This window comes from Homarus americanus, unplaced genomic scaffold (assembly GCF_018991925.1).
Source record: "Homarus americanus isolate GMGI-L3 unplaced genomic scaffold, GMGI_Hamer_2.0 scaffold32871, whole genome shotgun sequence".
NCBI lineage: Eukaryota > Metazoa > Arthropoda > Malacostraca > Decapoda > Nephropidae > Homarus > Homarus americanus.
This window is the reverse complement of record NW_024748870.1, coordinates 1190992-1211192: the sequence shown is the minus strand read 5'-3', so window position 1 is coordinate 1211192 and position 20201 is coordinate 1190992. Positions and strand designations below refer to the sequence as shown.

General features: G+C 43.9%; 1 non-coding gene across 1 annotated transcript; it reads left to right on the top strand.

Moving 5' to 3' along the window:
* Positions 1-12249: 12249 nt before the first annotated feature.
* On the top strand, positions 12250-12323 carry Trnaa-cgc. Its single transcript has one exon. It is a non-coding gene; the product is annotated as a tRNA-Ala (tRNA).
* The last annotated feature ends 7878 nt before the right edge of the window (positions 12324-20201 follow it).

The window sequence follows — 20201 nt, the reverse complement described above, 5'->3', positions numbered from 1 at the left end:
CTCCCTTTAATTTCTTAAAATTCCTTTCTTTATTCCTATGTCATGTTTAGGTTATTTGTTCATCCACCTTGGCTCATTCTTATTTGTCCTAATTTTTCTGTATGGTATATTTTGTTCTTGTGCTTTATGCAGTATGCTAGCGAATATATTATAGTCATGATCAATTGTTGTGTCGCCGGTGAACTCACCCGTTCCTCCTGGGGACTGACCTGACTGTTCCTAGGCGACCTCACCTAGGTACCATCTTAACCAGTGTATTCACTCCCAGTAAATACTACTTCTTGCACTGTCACTATGTTGAAATGCACTGTAGTTTGAGCTTTTCCCTATCTAGTTATTATATATCTTATTTGTATCACTTATGTTACTTGTATATTATTTGTAATTCGAAACCCATTCCCCAAATATGTAACTGTATATTTTCAGCCTTCTGGCTGCCAAGCTCTTTCAATAAACCGTTAATTATTATTATTATTATTATTTTATTATTAATCTGCCGATTGAAAGTCTGGGACTCTGATCATATTGTCATTGTTTTTCGTTTCCCAATTTAGGGTGAACCTGATTTCTCTGTGATCACTATTCCCTAGTTATTCCTCTTTTGTGATATCTCTGATAATATTTTCTTTATTTGTGAATAAGGTCTAATATATTGTCACCTCTAGTAGGTTCTGTAATTAGTTGTTTAAACAATTGTCCTGTACTGCGTCTAGGAAATTTTCAGATTCATAGTCACCTATAATGTTGTCCCAGTCAATATTTCTGAAGTTGAAATCCCCCATAATGCACAATGCACAGATAATGCTAATGCGATTGGAGTGAAACAGCCATTGATCTCTTTATAATTTTATGCATATAACTCGGCACAGTGTGATTCATTTGCGTCATTACGGTAAATTTTCAAAATTCTTTACCCCCTGCCTCTGTATTACATTTGGTGAAGCGAATATCAAATTACACATAAATTTACGTCTGTTTCACTCTAACCTTTCTATCATTACCGTAACCTCTTTCAAGTATTGTATCTATGAAATTATGCGGATTCCGTCATTTTGTTATACTGACATTGTGGCTCAGAATTGTCCCTGGAATTCACCCTGCAATTTATTATATGTCATTGAGAATCACCCTGTATATTATTATAGTGGTTATGGTGCAGAAATATGCCATTGAAAATCACCCTTTATAATATATGAGTGTTTATGGCACTGATATAAGCCATTGAGAATCACCCTGTATAATATAATAGTGGTTGTTACACAGATGTGGTTGCTGGTGCTACTCAGTTTCCTAGTCGTCTTCGTCACCACCTTTATCATTATCTGGGGCCACGACCTTCTTCACCAGCGTCTCAGGTGGGTCCTGTCTACTTGTGTCCCAGGTGGGTCCTGTCTACCTGCGTCCCAGGTGGGATCTGTCAACCAGTTTCCCAGTTAGGTCCTGTTTACCTGTGTTCCAGGTAGGTCCTGTCTACCTGTGTCCCAGATGGGTCTTGATACCCATACCCATTTGGAACTTGTTTACCAATGCCTGTCGTGGAAGTTACCTTCGCATGTCTAAGAAGCTGTTGTCAACTGCTTTCACAAGTTAGTGTTGCTCTTCAGTGATTTAAGGCACGAGTAACAAAATGTTGTCTCAAATATCTAAACTGCTTTTGTATTGAGCAAACATGTTGTAATCGTAATCATTGGAGCAATTCCAAAATTTTTTGAGGAATCGCAATCGATTCCAATGCTAAATGAATTATACTTATGATTACATTCCACACCCACGCCACGGGATACAGAATTTCTCAATTCCCAAAGGATTTATTGCTTCTTTAATCCATACCTTGACCTGACGCCCTCTTGTTAAGTTACATTATTGGCCGACAATGTGAAGAGTGGGAAGTGTCTGATGGTGTTTGGACCAATGACAACTGTCGGATTAGTAGGTCCTTACATCCATGACACAAGCAAATAATTTGCACAGAAGGAACTGATCAGTAAACATCTTTTAACTCAGCAGCAGGACTGAGTACTACAACACAGTGACTGCATTTTGAAAAGTTGATATGTTACTTTCTTGATAATTTAATTGGATTAAAAATATTACTGCAATTAATTACAATCATTTTAAAATTATGTAAAATTTATGCAAGTATGCCAGTTGAGCAGTTAAGCATTTATTTGCAATTATGTGAAGCACTATGTGACAATTATTATTGCAAGGATTTGAAAATATGTGGTAGGGTATCGTATGAATAAACTATTCCATGAGCATGTACCAATTTTCTCTTTATACGTTTTCACTTTATATTTATGAATTATTCTATTCTGTAATTTACTGTAATATTAAATATTCACTATTACCGTATATAGCTTCAAACGCCTTTTATGTGTTGTGTTGTTTTGTCTACATAATATGGAATCGTTGGAAGCATGATTACTTTTGGAAGGAATCATAAACGTAATCTTGGACTTGCACGATAATCATAATCGTAATCGATTCCATTTGTGGAAGAATCGTTACATGTCTGGTATTGAAAACATCTCTACTCATAAAGTTGTACATTTTATAAGATAACTTAGACTTTTAAAATTCTTTACTTTCCTCCAAATTTAATATAATGATTTATCTTTTAGGCTTGTATCATTCTTAGGGCCGTCTCATGTCCTTTTACACACACACACACACACACACGTTATGTGTCCCGTGGATTACACCCTGTATTAAAAGACTAATCGAGCAGCGCAACAAGGCATACGACACCAACAACCGCCTGTACAAAAGTCTACGTAACCAGGTCATCAGGGAAATCAAGTCAGCCAAGAAGTCTTATTATCCCAGGAAAGTGCACGGCCTCAAGGAGGTCGGCATCGGTCAGTGGTACTCTAAGGTAAAAGATCTCTGTGGTCTTAACCTTCAGTCTCCCACACTTCCTTTCATCTCTCATTTACCTAGTGAGGAGGCAACTGAGATAATTAATAACCACTTTCCTACCATATGTCATACCTTACCCAGTCTTGACCTCACTCTCCTCCCGGCTTACTTACCTTCCCCCTCCCCCCTCCCAGTGTTCAACCATTTGAAATTGCCAACAAACTCCTTAAATTTAAATCCAAACGCTCCACAACCCCAATTGACCTCCCAATCAAAATTTACAAGGAGTTTACAGTGGAACTTACACCCCCCTCTGTTCTATTATTAATGCATCCCTCAGACAAAGCAAATGCCTTAATGAATGGAAAGCCGCATTTGTCACCCCTATCCCCAGGGTCCCAACCCTACAGTCGCCTAACGACCTCAGGCCAGTTGCCATTACCCCCATATCCAGTCTACTCTGTGAAGACTTTGTTTTTGAGTGGGCATTTGCTCGTATTTATCAGTCAATTGATCCACAGCAACTTGGCAACATGAGGACCTCCTCTACATCACACTGCTTAGTTAGTTTCCTGGATTTCATGCACAAAATCCTGCAGATACGTAAGACATCACTGGCCGTTGCCCTTGTTGACTTCAAGAAGACTTTTGACCTTGTTGATCACTGCACTGTTATCAACAAGGCCATTGCACTAGGGCTGCCCACCAACCTGGTCTCATGGCTCACCGATTTCCTGAGTGAGCGTCGTCAGGCAGTCAGGTACCAGGGTTCTGTCTCCACATTCCAACATCTCACCTGCAGTGTTCCCCATGGGACCAAGATGGGACCACTGTGCTTCCTAAACCTGATCAAGGACGCTCTGTCGGACACTCCTCACAGGTGGAAGTATGTGGATGACTGCACTGTGGGGGTTACAGTGGACAACACCTCCCCGGACTACTCATCGCTACAAGGCACCCTGAACAAGCTACAGGCATGGACTATGGAGAACAAGGTCACCAGCAACCACACCAAAACCATAGTCATGCACATCAATACTGCCACCACTTCAGTGCAAGCTCCAGCAATCACAGTGGGTGCCCATCCTCTCCAGTTAGTGCAGTCTGCCAAACTCCTGGGTGTTACCATAGACCACAAACTGGACTGGAAGGCCCATGTAAACAACACGATTAAGGCAGCCTCGTACTGACTCGGGTCAGTAAGACTCAGGTCACGACGACTCAGGTCACTTGGGGCACCCATGCCAGAGCTGAGGACTATCTACAACGCCATTATTCTCCCCAAATTAACGTATGCATCACCAGCCTGATTGTCTTCTCTCAACTCAACTCAACAACGTCAGCTGGAGAAGGTACAGAAAAGGGCCTGCAGAATCATGCTCGGCACAGACTACTACTGCTACAACAACGCTCTCTCCACCCTGGAAATACCATCTCTCAGTGACCTCCACCACCAAGCACTAGCAAGGTTTGGCAGTGGACTACTGCACCATCCTAGTCATCGCCACCTCCTGCCACCGGCAGCCCCCTCGCCCACCTCGCGCAGTCCGCCACTACAACAAAATTCAGCCCATAAGAGCCCGCACTGATAGATATAAGAATACCACCATCACATCTATTGTTAAATAATAAACAACTCCCGATTTATGTACTGTACAGCCCTGTAAATGTATTGAATGCATATCATTATGTCTAAACCACATGTAAGTTTGTATATTTTCAGCCACCTGCTGCAACCCTATAGATAAACCGTTTATTATTATTATTTATTTATTACGACTCTTAAATTTACATATCATTGCGATGCTACTTTTGCTCTTTAAGCTTCATTCAGATTACTACACATAAATATTTCCATTACTTAGGTTAACTTTGCTAACACACAGGAGGGACTTCTGGTATAATGATAATAATGATAATAATGATAGTAATTAACGGTTTATTGAAAACGGTTCTGCAGTCAAAATGCTGGAAATATTAATCGGGTAGAGATTACTTACTTATTACATACAGTAAAAAATGTTGTTTACATGTTGATAATATGGGCTTGTCTCTTGCCCTTTTGTGTGAGGTCATGTAGGCCCTTTGCGGTGAGTTGTTAAGGAGTAAACTTGTGGTCCAGTAACTCGTTCACAGGTGTTGTTATGAGGGACCCCACTTGGTGCTGCAGTAACACGTTCACAGATGTTGTCATGAAGGACCTCACGTGGTGCTGCAGTAATTCGTTCACAGGTGTTGTCATGAGGGACTTAGCATTTCGCCATAGCAATTCAATCATTACATCGCCATGTCATGGGGATACCACATAGTGTTATGGAGACACCACCACGTGGTGTAGGGATGCAGTACTTCGCCCACTGCCTTGTGGTTTTCTACAGTTGTGGAAACTTGTTCCTACACTCCTTGTGGTAACCCGAGTCTCTAAACGGCTACCGTCGCAGTAGTAGTATCACTATACTTGTATATGAATGACAAGGAACTGTTCGTACAACGATGGACGTGATGGGTGGATAGAAACACATTTCCGCAACTGCACCTCACCGTTAAGTGTAAAGCCTTGTTGTTTGGTAAGCAGAGGAGGTTGGCTTCCACAGGCATTTCTCCCTGGCTATCAAGAACCATATTTTTGGGCTCGAAGGTTAACTTGGCCTCAACTCTCAGGTGTTACTGTTTAGTTTTAATTTAACTGCTTTTGAGCACTGTTCCTAACTGTTCAACCCTGATTCCACTCTTTTCAGGAATGGAAGTGTTACTTATGGCGGGATTTTGCTGATATCTCGGTAGGGAGGAGGGGTTGAGGGCAGGAAGTTGGAGTAGGAGCCAACTTGACTGGCCCGGTGTGAAGGAAAAATATGTTATCCTGAACGAGTCAGTATTTCAATTGAAATTGTGTATTGATACACATACTTTACAGCTTCAATCCCATCCATTTTTTTTTCAATTTCACCAGTTTATTCCATATTATAGGAAATGGGATCCTGGCGCTGGCACTTGGTACCCCTGTACAATGTTACCAGAAGCATCTGGTAGGAATTTCAAGTACATATAGATTAAATACTGTAATACAAAGGAGCTTACTAAGGTCTGTGGAAGGAAGGATATTCCTTGAAAATAGCATCAATATTACTAATAAAATATCTGGCCAGCATGCAGGATCTTCTGCGACCCTTTCCCGTACACATACGAGAAGTCAGGAAGTTTACGGAGGGCATTGTACCAGGCGGACAGCGAGTCCAGAGGAATTGCTACTTCCCGAGCCTCTCTCTGTTGTGACGAATTTGTATTTCTAGTTGTCGAATTATCCGGAGGATGACATAATCAGATGTGGCCTTGTTAGAGCCGGTATTGGCAAGTCTATCTGTTGAATCATTCCCCGATATACCGACATGACTTGGTATCCACAGGAATGCCTCACTGAACGGCCTGCATCCTGAAGTGATGACGTTAACCCACGTTTTCGGAGGATGGGGGTTCTTGTTCTCCTCTGATCCAGATGCAATCTCATCGAGGGCAGACTTAGAATCACAGGAGACAAGCAAGGGATAGGGTCCCCCGGCTTTATTTATCAGCGAGGAGAGCAGCAAGGAGGACTATTAGCTCGACCTGAGTGGAGGATGCCCTGTCTGAAACTCTGAGAGACAGTTTAACAGATTCTGGAACACCAGGCCGGGGGATGTAGACACCAGCCCTGGCCCTTCCTGTAGAGGGCTCAACAGAGCCATCGGTGTACAGGACGACCCTACCTGGGGACCAGTGAGAGATCCTGGAGAGGTAATAAGCTCGGAAATGATCGGGGATCATGCGAAATTTCGGGAGCAGTCCAACGAGAGTATCCACTTCAGGTTGAAAATCCAACCAGGATGAAGGAGAGGAACCAACAGCAGGTTTGACAATAATATTAGGCAAGAGGTCGTATTCTTGATGGGCTCGGATGAATGACCCTCTCCAGTGCCTTCTAGATGGAAGTCGTCCTCGGAGAGCCGGAATTGCCTCGGGGATCTCGTCAAATAGAAACGATAGTTTTTAGGTAGAGCTATTGGACACGATCCTGTAATGGGGAAAGTCCAAATTCGGCATATAGTGAAGTAAAGCGTTTCCACTGAGGAGCCCCAAAGAGGATACGAGCAACTTTACTCTGGATAACTTCGAGAAGGTTGACAGCAGTCCGACTAATGTTGACAAGGGCAGGGACGGCGTAGTCAACACAGCAGCGGACAAAGGACTTGTACATGGTGAGAAGCAAAGGGATGGTTGTACCAAAGGTACCTCTGCACATGGTAGAGAGGCGTGCTAGACGTCGAAAGAAGAGGTCTTGAAGATAGCGGAGTTCAGGGATCTGACAACGTGTGCGAGTAACATACACACCTAAGTATTTTGTCTCATTAACCTAGTCTAGGGGTGTTCCTGATAGGAGAAGTGGGGAGGGACAACACGACCGTGACACATGGCATTTCATTTCGCAGTCGAAAGGCGAAAATCAGGTGAGTCACACTCTCCGGATTCCAGATCAAGAGCTTCCTGTATGCTGGGGAGGTCAGAGGCTTGGAAAGGGACATCGTCGGCATATCATGAGTGAACAACTCCTGTCGGCCACTGGAGAGATGCAACTGAGTGCATGAGAGTGTTAAACAAAGTGAGACTTAGAAGTCCACCTCGAGGGATGCCGAGGCTCATTTCTTGAAAAGAAGGCATTAAACGTTCAACGCAACCTCGGGCCTGACGTCCAGTAAGGAAAGAGGCGATCAATTGAAGACGTTTTTCTTTAACTCCTAACTGCGCAATTTCAGCTAAAATGAGTGCAGATTGAGCTGTGTCAAAGGCGTCTTTGATGTCAAGGAAGACTTAGACACGGGCAGTCTGGTTACAATAAAAGGTAGCAATGAAGCATGCTGTGCTGTGATGTTGTATAAGGCCATTAAGGGAGTTGTGGAAGCCGCCAATGGTGTGAAGAAGGCGACGGTGGAGGCTCCTATCCATCATCTTGCAAACACAAGAGGTGAGGCTAATGGGTCTATATTTCTCAGGGTCTCCCGGCTTAGGGATGGAGATAATTGTTGCATTTTTCCAGTTAGACAGAAGAACCCCAGATGCATATGACAATAGTGTAGAGGATTAGCGGGGGGCCATCAGGTGCAGGCGATGAGGACGAAGTAGGTTATCTCGTCATTCCCAGGAGAGATGTCTTTCCACAGCGACGAGCATTGTTCAGCTCCAACTATGTGATAGGATGATCGGTGGGAGCAGAAAAAGTAAGAGTAGCATGAACAAAAGGTTCAGACGCATCAATGCGAGCATGCACTGCTCCCTGCAGTGGATCTGGAAGTGCCTCAGGGGAGGAAGCCCGCGCTTAGGCCTCCTTTAAAAAGCAAGCAAAGAAAGCATGGTCAAGATGGGGAGGAGGCCTCCGTCTAGTACCCCGCATAGCGTTAATCCTATTCCAGACATAAAGGTGTCACGACTGGAACGAGAGAGACTCCGTGAATCGAAGCCAGTCCGACTCACGAATCCGACGGGGCTCTTGATTCGCAAAAGTGCACCAGATTTTTTAAGTTCTCTCAGTCTTCTGGAGAGCAAGACCTCCGTATGGCAGAGTGGAAATCACGGGTCACCTGCCGGATATGTCTTATTACAGGGAGATGATACTAGTAGTTGACGGTACTTCTGGGGTAACGGGGAGGATGTGGAGGGGCTGCGCGATTGGCAGAGTCATGCGCCGCATCAACAAAGTCATAGGAATCCACCCAGGTAGAAAGGTGTTGGATAAAAGAGGGAACAGCATCCTGTGTAAGACGGAGGCGAAGGGATCAATGTAAGAGCAGAGAAGGAGAGCCTGAGGTGGGTGGTAACGCAAAATGGTCACTATATAGAGCAGGCTCTATGCAGACGGTAGGATGAAAGGAGGTATGGCCCTTCAGTAGTAGGCCAACATCAAGGAAACTACGGAGGAGGTGAATAGGGTCAGGAGGACAAATAAAGCGAAAATCGTCATCCCCAGCAAGAAACTGTGAGAGATGCGATCCGCTAAGAGTACATGGAGTGGGATAATCTGGGGCTAAGAGGCGTGCATTAAAGTTTCCGAGAATAAGAGTGGGAACCCCATCATGGAAGTTGTGAAGAACCTGGAGGCAGGTTCAGTGCATCCCTCTTGAAATAATAGTGACTACACGATGGGTCCGGTCACCAAAAGTAAAGGAGACAGAAAGTAGTTTCAGACGGGGGTCCATGTGAGACCGGTGAAGGAAAATAAACAGATGGAATGGTGTTACGTACATGGGTGAGCAGACCACCAGCTTGTCCAAAGTGACGAGGCAGGGTGTAGAGAGTATAACCAGAGATGCAGAGTAGAGCAACATCATCAGAGATGGTTTCCTGAATAGTCCTGTCAAATAAGCACGAAAACCAACAAATAGCCGAAAACAAAATATAAAGAGTTTAAATTTTTCACACATACTCCTGAAAGCTATGCAAATAAAGATCAAAACAGTTCCCCTCCGTCCGACTGCAGCAACCCCCATTTTTGGGGGCCCAAACCCCTCTGAAGGGGGCATTTTTACTAAATTTTCCCTATTGTTTGGAAAACAGTGCATCGGACGAAAAAAATATATTAAAGATATTTGAAATTAAAATTTTTCACAAGATTGTCTATGTACATTTTTACTCTAGGAGTTATAGTTTTTTTCGTAAAAAAGGCCGGAAGTGGAAGGCGAGTTTGAGTGTAGATCAAGATATTTCCGTCTCGCTCTCAGTTTCCCATCAATATATCTCAAGCGACTAATTTCTCATTAAAAATGCACCTAAATGAAATTGTAGAGTAGGAAGTACTCTATTTGTGTAGATGAGAGACAAGTTTTTATGAAGTTATGAACGTTTTATCTAATTCACTTTTCTTTTTCAGATGTGAATGAAATTCCAGGTATTCTGTATGGCATCAACGAGCAATTGTTTTTGTTTCAAGAAGAGTTTAAATGGGGGTGAAACTGTGAATGCGAAGGAGGGCATCGGCAACTTGAGACGTGTAAGTCAAATCCGAAAAGACGGTAATTTTGAGATGTTAAAGAAAGTGGACACAATTGAAATGCATAAAGTTTGCATACGTAAGTGCATTGAGGAGGAAAATATCGCCAGAGATTTAAAAACAAACACAGGAGCCTTAAGACAAAGAGAGTAATCTAATTTCAAAAACAATTGTCTGTTCTGTGGTGAAAAATGTGGTATTGCTACAGAAAGGAAAAAAAAACTGTGGATAAACGAGAAGTTATGTGGGAAGTTCGTACTCTGACTATGAAAAACAAACTACTGGAGGATGCTGAGTAAAGGAAAGACGAATGGGATGACAAAGTATCGAGACGAGTCAACAGCGTCATGTACCTTGTAGCAGAAGAAGCGCGTTATCATGGAAAATGTTACTCAAAATTTGCATGCAACCGACCATCAACTCTGAAATGAACAAATTGTTTCTGCATTTGAAAACTTGTGCGTGTATATTGATGACTCTGAGGAATGCCAGTTCTCTTTACACGACTTGATGAAGAAACTTGAAGAAAATATGCCGGAAGGTTCATCATTAACAGAGAAAACACTGAAATCGAAATTACTGAGCACATACGGAGATGGAGTGATGTTTGTACGGATGAAGAAAAGACCAACAGTTGTTTGTTTCCGTGGCTCTGGACTGAAACTGATTAATACTTGGTACTCGGAGCGAGAGAAAAATGAGAAAGATGAGCAGCTAAGAATTGTAAAAACTGCAGCAACTATAGTTCGAGAGGACATTAGAACAACTGCTTATAACACCACAGATTACCCAGACGTCACAAACTTTATGCAGAATGCAGAAGATGTGGTTCCTGAGACACTGCATGCCTTTTTGGGATAGAGTTATCCAAAAAAACAGAAATAGCGAAAAGGAAAAAGTAGGAAGACAGCGTACAGCAATCGTTCATTCAATAATTGCTGCAACCCAGCCAATATCGTTTCTATCTTCCATACTACTTGGTCTGTCGGTGTACTTATTTCGGAAAGTTGCTTCTAAAAGTATTGTCAGCACAGTGTCAAACTTGGGATTTTGTTTTACCTTTAATGATGTCACATTGTTCGAGTAATCTACTGTATCTTCTTGGAAACCTGAGGTGGACGAAGATTGTTTTTGTCAATACGTTTTTGACAATGCAGATTTTAACAAAAATACCTTAACTGGCAAGGCAACACTTCACTCGATGGGTGGAATTAAATGCATAACTCATCAAATATTGTAATAAATCAGGAAATTACCAAATTGCGAACTGTTCCATCTTCAAAATTGATTGCAAAACCTGGACAAAGGATAATACGAATGTTCCAGGGACAACGAAAGTAAGGTTTGAATGCTTTGAAACTGCAAACTATGTACAAAAGTGAAGCTTGTTCAAATGTCACAATTCCATTACCAAAGGATGTTCTATGGGTGTATGGAAACTTCCTACAGACCTCTTCTTTCCCATCATGGCAAGGTTTCATGGAAGCCATACTAGGTGCTCTACCTTATGATCAGACAAAGATTCTTGCACTACCTTTCATTAATATGCCTCCGACAGAGTACAACACAGTGCTAACTGCCTTACAATTTGCTGCTGAAGAAACAAAGAAATCCAAACAAATGACGTGCTTTGTTACCTTTGACCAACCACTGTATATGAAAGCTAAGGATATAGTGTCGGCAGGTAAAGATCATCAAGAAGGTGAACTTCCAAACATTATTGTGAGACTGGGAGGATTTCATCGTTTAATGTTATATCTCGGATCAATTGGTTACATTATGGTAGGCAGTGCAATTTCAGAGCTATGGTCTACAGTATTCGCTTCTTCATCTGTACCTCATATGCTTTCAGGACATGCCTATGCATGAGCTATTCTAGCACATCTGTTGACATATTGTGCACTGGCAGAAATCATGTTTCATGAAATTGCTGTTGATGATACTGACAAACAACATGTACAACAAATCTTCTCAACTTTCAAGAGTCAGCCTCCAATTCAACTCTGTGGAAAGCGATAATGTTCTTATGAAAATCCAAATGAAGTTCACAGATCAGATTGCAATTCTAATGCAAAGAGGAGAGAGAGCTCAGTTATGGTTACAGTACTTTGATCTTATGACTGTCGCATTGCATTTCATTGAGGCAGAGCTCATGGGAAATTGGAATCTCCATTTAGATTGCATAAGAGTTATATTGCCCATTTTTTCTGCAAATGGATATATTCTGTACGCCAAATCCTGCCAGCTCTACCTTCAAGATATGGATTCTCTTCATCTTAACATGTCATACAATGAGTTTCACAAATTTACATCAGAGGGTTATTTCACAATTCGAAGTTCAGAAAAGTACTGAAGTGGTGTACGATCTGTGGCGACCTGTGGTGTAGTGGTCAGCATTCTCGCCTCGCAAGCTAGTGGACCTTGGTTCGATCCCAAGGCAGGTTGAAATTATTGGCAATTTTTGTTTACGCCATTTGACTCTGTCTACCCATCAATAATTGGGATCCTGGATGTTAATCGATTTGCGGATCGTATTCCGGGGGACTGGTTAGCAAGTGCAGTTGGCGAGTTGTCCCGTCTTCTCGGACTATTCCTTGACACTGGGTCATGCAACTCGTTAACTTAGGTTGTGGTTGTTGTGTTGGCGACAGCTTCTACATCTTAAACAAATTCACGCCTTCGTGGCCCTTGGGCCGACCATCCTCGTTACACGAGGGGCAACCATTATGACAATTGAACACTGATGAAAAATATGAAGAGTATTGGAGGCATCACTCATGGGAGAGCCTTCAGCGAAAATTCTCTAAATAAATGGATCTTTGGTTTACCTGTAGTAGACCGCTATCAAACAGGGAGGTACTACCGCTTGGGAAGATATTGGAAGCATAATGTGTTGTCTAATGATAGACCCTACTGCCATATGGTAACACAAAAGGTGTGACCAAGTCTCAGGCTGCTGATCTAACTTTCTGCTTCATTTACACACAATGGACGTGTTGGTGGTCGAAATTTTTTCCTAAGATGGCCGGTCAATGGGTAAGGAAAACGCTTAAATTCACTATGGTAATGATATTTTTAAATAAATTGGGCCAAAAAGTGTCAAAAATAAGGTTTAAAGTGGCTAAAAAGTCACGTGACCTAACCTAACCTAACCTAAATAAAATGTTTCAATCAATCAATCAAAAGTTCTGTGATTGGTTATGACGTCACTGGATGGGGTGAGTTTCCCAGTGGGAGTCGGCCAGCTGGAGTTGTCCAACCTTCTCGGCAGATCGGCTCTGTTAAGTCAATATTATTAGATAATTAATTGTGCTTTATTGTGCAGCACTGTAATACTATTTTGAATATACTAAGCACATAAACTAATTCAATAGATATTAGCTGCCCATACAATAAATTTCATGGTATAAACATTCCAAACAAAATTGATATTATTTTGGTTTTGGTCACAGAAAACCAACATACATCATAGGGGACTTAAATGCGCGCCACGCCATACTAGGACACGGTAATGAGAACAACGTCGGTGTGGCGCTGTATGACAACATCAGAAGGGGAAAACTGCAACACCTCGGGCCAGATTTCCCGACATTGATCAGACGTGCCAGTGCCACAACACCTGACATAATCCTCTCTAACAACGAGGCCGTCCTGAACAGGCACGTTACCGCCGGACCCATCAGTACCAGCAATCACCTGCCAGTCGTCGTGACGCTCTCATCCAATCCCATTATGATCCCCGCCAACATCAGGTCAAACCTCAAACGGGCAGACTGGGACTCCTTCAAGGAGTCTCTCAGTCTCAAGCAGGGGAGAAACCTGGAAGAAGCCAGCCCCAATGACATCGACGACGCGGTTGAACAATGGTATACGGATGTGAAGACGGAGATGGACAGCAACATCCCGACCACCAGTTACAGGACCATTCCCCATCCTCATACTAGTCACCAGCTGAGGCAGCTCAGTGTCCAGTACGCTCACGTGAGACAGCTAGCCAGTATCCGCGGGTGGACGCAAGAGCTGAGAGACCGGTACCGAGAGCTACAGACGGACATCCAGCACGAGAGCAAACGTCTACATGAACAAAAGTGGGCCGCCTTGCTGTGGGAGGCAGCCAACAATTACCGCGATTCTGCTGCCTTCTGGAAAGGGATCAAGCGACTGATGGGTTCCACCTCTAGCACGGTCCCTTACCTGCTCAACCAAAACAACGTAAAAATATTCGAGGAAGAAAACCAAGAACAACTACATCGGCGATATTTACGAAAGATCATTACCATTAGTGAACAGGAGAACGAGGGCTTCGACAGGGAGTTTGAGGAGGACATTTTAGGTCAGTTGCAGACCATCAGCACCTGCTCCAGCCGCTCCCACGGACTGACTTCACTAGACTGGTGGACGGAAGCTACCTGACGGAGCCCATAGTTCCTGCAGATGTGTCAGCCGTCATAAAAGGGTTTTAAAACAAATCACCTGGTCAAAGTCACATTAACAAGAAGATCCTGGCTCAACTCCCCGACAACATGATAGAGAGGCTTGCTCATATATGCAACGCCTGCCTCGCCTCTGGATACTTCCCTAAGATGTTCAAAATCGCCGTTATTCGCCTCATACCAAAAGCAGGGAAGCCTCCAAACAAAGTCGAAAACTTTCGACCAATATCGCTGCTAGAGGTACCTGCCAAAATCTTCGAAAAAATAGTCAACAAGCGATTGCGGATGTGTCTGGAGGATGAAGACGTGCATAATCCCCGCCAGTTCGGCTTCCGCCAGTACCGAGGCACATCCACCGCCATAGCTCAGGCCTACGAGCAGATCGCCAATGCCATGACTGGCCGCCTGCAGTGCAATATAATACTGAGGGACGTCAGCAAGGCGTTTGACAAAGTTTGGCACGCAGGGCTGCAGTATAAGATCATACAACTGGGGCTACCCGAAAATCTAACACGCTTGCTGTGCAACTTCATTATGGACCGCAGAGCCAAAATCAAGATGCAAGAACATTTTGGAGAAGAATTCTCACTATCGAGCGGCGTGCCTCAGGGCTCTTGTCTCTCACCAACCCTTTACACACTCTACACGGCTGACCTGCCACCCCCAATCGTCGGCAGCGAGTACGTCATGTATGCCGACGATGAAACACAGATCGTCACCTGCCCAGGAAGGTCCACAGCAAGGATGGCGCGACTCACTGCTCGGGCAATAGAGGAGATCTCGGAGTATGAACATAAATGGAAAATAAAAACAAACAAAACGAAATTTGAGGTCATACCCATAGCCAAATTCAAGCCGGCCCCATTGATGATCGACGACGAAGAGATTGAGTACTCTAAACAATGCAGGTTGCTCGGCCTCATCATTTCTCGGACGGGCATCATTCCCCACGTAAAGGACAGACTAAATAAAGCCAAAGTCGTCGCAGCCAAATTAAAACGTTTTAAATTGATGCCTGAGAAGATACAAGCTCACCTGTACAAGGCACTGGTGAGGCCTGTGTTGGAGTACCCATCTATACCACTCGTCACACTCGGGAAGACTAGACTACAACAACTACAGAGCTTCCAAAACAAGTGTTTGAGATCAGCCAGTGGCCAAGCGCCACCCTACCAGGAGACAGTGGAAACCATCCGCCTAAGAAATATAACAGATGCCCTGAACTTCAGGTTCCATCGCCTAGGGAAGAAGGTTTGGGACAAGCTCCTGGACGACCCTCACAGCCCAGACCACCTACGCGGGGAAGACATCAACGGAGGGAGACCCCACGCCTGGTGGCCCCGGAGTCTGCCCGCACTACAACAACCCAACCCGCGACCCATCTATGTCCGCCACAGTGATCCACCTTAGATTAAAACTTAGATGATATAAATTCACATTTAACAAGTCACAATCAAGTGAGTCCATAACGATATACAGTATAAGATGTTAATAAACTTGTAATTGTAAAATAAATCTAGTCATTGTCTACTAAAATAACCATTGTGCAACCTCATTCTAAATCCTAGGTTACCTTAGTTAGCCAACAAACTCTGTAATATGTAAAACAAGGGGTGTCGTCCACCTCTGTTTAACTCATTAAACTTCTTTTCCAACCTTCCCCCCCACGACTATATGTTGTGACTTCTCCATCCCTCATGTCTGGCTGTGCCTTGAGCCCCAGCATGCCTTCCATCCTTTCCCCACCTTAACCTAAAAAAAAAAAAAAAAAAAGGCCCTGGATGCCTCATTGTAAAAAGAGGAGAGAGCGTCCTCCGGTGTGAAGTGAAGAGCTAGTGCAGGGGATGAATGGGGCCTCGTAGGAGGCGCTGAACTCTGTTGAAGATACTGGATAGGAAAGAGTAGGAGAGAGATGGATCCTCCATCTTGAGAGAAGGAAAAAAGTGGGTCACCACGTTCTGCAGAGTGCGTCGCTGTTGGGTTAGGGTTCCCATAATGAGTTGTTGTTGTTTCTTCATCGTCACACCTGTCTCCACAAACGAGGTGAGTTGGGTAAAGAGAATGTGATTTGCTTGGAGTGGCGATTGTTTCCATATAAACATCCTGGTGTACCTGTGCAGGAGCTGGAGGTGGCGACAGGGAGGAGTGAAAGCCCAACTGGGCAGGAGGTTGTAATGACGGAAACGGAAGATGAGGGCTCAGGTGAGAAAGAGGTAGTGGCGTTGGAGAGAGACAGTAGGAGCCCGGGTGGGGAGGAGGTTTAGGTGACTGTGTGGCAGGGCCAGCAATGACCTCGTTCCAAGAGAGGCGGGAGAGGGATGGAAGGAGGGAGGGAATGGGTGGGTGGTAGGGGTGAGAATGTCGGGGATGGAGTTAATAGGAGGGATGGTAGGGGAGAAGAGACCAATGGGAACTCCTCGGTGGCTGGAAAAGGCAGTAGTGGAGTGGAGTGAGATTTAGTTGACAGAGGCTCCATCAGAGACGAGGGCGGTGGAGAACGGTAGGCTTTTCCTGGGCGAGTGCCAGGACACTGTGGACAGTTAATATTTCAAGTGTGGTGACTTCCTTGACAGCTGACACACAGTGGAACAATTTGGAGTTTGTTCTGAATTTTCGTTTTGTACTCCACTGAGTCGTGAGGACCTGCACAGAAACCACAGGTGTTCATCATCGTGCACCCCCAAGCGCGGTGTTTCCACGATTGGCAACGACTACAAATTTGGGGGGGTCCTGATAAATCTCTCAAGAGGACGGTTGTGAGGAGGTCCTACTTTCACTTTCGAGGGTAGAGGGCCGACCCACCAACCGATGAGCTCATTGGATGGACGTTTGAAGACCGGATGGTGATCTCCCAGGGTACTTGACGGAACAACCAGGTAGTCCGTGTGCTCAGAGGCTAGGCCTCTTGGATTGGAAAAAAAGACAAAGGCGCGGCCAGACAGGGGGGGGGGAGGGAATCTCCTATATCCATTGTCGCCGATGGGTTGGGAGGGTCGTTTATTGAGCCACATATAGGTTTATTTAGGGACGCAGATAACAGGTCACCCACCATAGCTCTAGACGTGGGATGACAGGGAGCCTTAACACTTTTAGGGGTCCCTGACTTTTTTTTTTATCTTGTTATATTTCACCAGAAGATTATCAGCATCACTGTCACCAGTTGCCACCGTCTCCAGCGAATGGCAGGATTTAACGGCGGGCATAGGACACGTTGGTAACACTACATTTGGTCGACTGTTAGCTGGCAGTAGAATTGCCGGGACGGCAGTCAGGGATGACGTCACCAGGGGATTCATTATTTGGCCTGTAGGTATTTGGGGTTCTCGGCCAGAGGTTTTCCGAAAAAAATGGCAAAGTCCACTACTATCAGAAATTTTCTTTACGCCTACCCATGCATTATGACTTCATGGCCTATGTAAGACACTGGACCGTCTAAGGCGATTGCAACAGCTGTGTTTTCAGGAAAAACAGATACTTCACAATTGTCTGCTGTATTGACTCTCATTTTCTGTCCAAATCAGTGCACGACCTCGTAACTCAATGCTCTGAGTACAATGGTTCAATCCCTATTCTAAATTAATACATTATCTGTTCTTTTAATGTAGTGCAGTGCTCAAGCAAAAATTAACTATTTCATTGCTGTAAATATAATTGTATTGTTATGATATTTATAGCTTTTGTTAGCCCCAGAAGGGACGGCAAAAATGAGGGGTGATTACGAGAATTACTGACTTCTTAGCTTAGAAAAAGTTCATGCCACAACCCTAGAGTAAACAGAAGTGTCCACACTAGCTGGCGACAGTCGTTTATGAAGAAAAAAATAAGTTAAAAGCGTTACGCTGTTACGGTTAGTAATTCTCATATTCACGTAGGAAAAGTCATGGAAAAAAGTAATTCTCGTGTTCACATACGACTTTTTCTTTTCCAGATACAGGTTATTGACCTTCAACTGAACCAAAAATGAGTTCTGGACCAAGTACTAAAAATAATTTAATAATATTTTTCAATAACAATTATGATATATTATTAACATGATGCGGTTGTGGGTATTTTATATCACACACAATTGTTTTACATTAGTTCAGGAACTCTTAAGTGACAGGGCTGATGCAAACACTTATTATGGATTTTCTTTATTACAGAAGCGATTACATACACAAGTACTTAGTTTGGGAGAGAATGTATTGTGAATTCTCCCCAGGGGAAGTGTTTTGATTACACTTATGGAACACGCTTGGTGAGGTGTTCCTTTGGTTTCTAGTGGTAGGAGTCTAGCCTCTGTGACCGTGAGAAGGGGAACAGGCCGGCAGGCTATTGCGCTTAGTGGGTTGACCTCGCAGGACTCCTGATGAAGTTATAAGTTCAGCATGTATAATCTGAACAACTACTGAGTACTGAGACATTGTTGAATAACTTAGTGAATAATTTGGTATTATACATTTGGGTGAATATTTATATAATGCAAATGGTACTGTTACACCGCTCGGCCACCTCCAAGCCATGTCTGAAAGAGGCGAGGATATTTAAGATCATAGTTTTTGACGATATGTATTGTCTATTTTTATATTTTGCTGAGCTGGATTCATCGTTGCACAAGATAAACATTTAGCAATGTGATGCTCCATGACAGCCCTCTTAGTTTTCCAATAATATTTTTGTCTAATTTCTGTTAGACAGCTGTCTCGCCCTGGATGCCCAGCTTGGGGTGCATTTTGGAAGAAGGTGAGGATGTTTTCCTTTAATGATGTAGGAATAACAGTTTGAGAGATTGACTCTTGTTCTGTTTTCACTGAGCTATATAGTATTTCGTGCCGCAGCTCAAACTCTGAGAGTGGTAGAGGTAATTTGGGCAAATGTACCTCATCTACCGATTCTAAGGCATATATATCCTTGGACCACAGTGGATCCTGTAACTGTTCTGCCCTTAACTGTGACAAGGTGAACGTAAGTAGTGACGTGACAAGAGCTATGTGTCTAGATAGCGAATCAGCTACCATGTTCGCAAGGCCCAGCAAATACTTGAAGTCGGGTGCGAGCTCCTGTATGGTCAGACACCATCACGCTAAACGCCCGGATAAGTTCTTCCCATGAAATAATTCTGTCACGGCCACATGATTTATGTGGACTGTGATCGGATATCCCAAAATGAGATCCCAAAAATGCTTGAGAGCCCACACTACAGCTAATAGTTTTAAGTGAATAGCTGAATAGTGTGTTTTTGCATCGTTGAGGGTGCAACTGACGTTTGCTATTACTCGCCATTTTCCCTGATGATCAGTTTGGAAGGGCACTGTAAGGGCGGTAACGGGCGGGATGGTTGTCCGCCGCTTGTTTGCTTGTTCGCGGCCCCACTAGGGGGGGTAGATAGAGGTGAGAAGGTCGTTGCTGCTTCGTCACACATCAGACACTACCCAGCCAGCACCACAGCTGCACTTCCCCCGCTGTTCGTTCAAACTCTGGTCCTGTACTCATCTGAGGCTCCTGGGGTTTGTGGGCTGATTCCCCAGACCTTCATTATTTGGTTGTCAATTTCCGGACACCTGCTCCAGCTACTACCGCGGCTCCCACGTCATCGCCACTTCCTCCACGCCCTATCCAACGTCCGTGCCCTGGCGTCTCTCCTGTGTGACAAGACATAGCCCACCAACGTCAACGGAACATTCCACCGGGCTGCAGCCGAAGGAAATATCTGTACTTTGTTTGACTCCCGTAATTGTTTACTCCCGTAATTGTTTGACTCCATTAATTGTTTGACTCCCGTAATTGTTTATTTGATATTTGTGTGAGTGGTGTCAATTATTGTGATTATTTTCGTAGTAAAGAGATGTCAATCTCTAACGGTTGTTTGTTGCCCCTTGGAAACTCATGGTTCTTGACTTTCCCTTTATAGG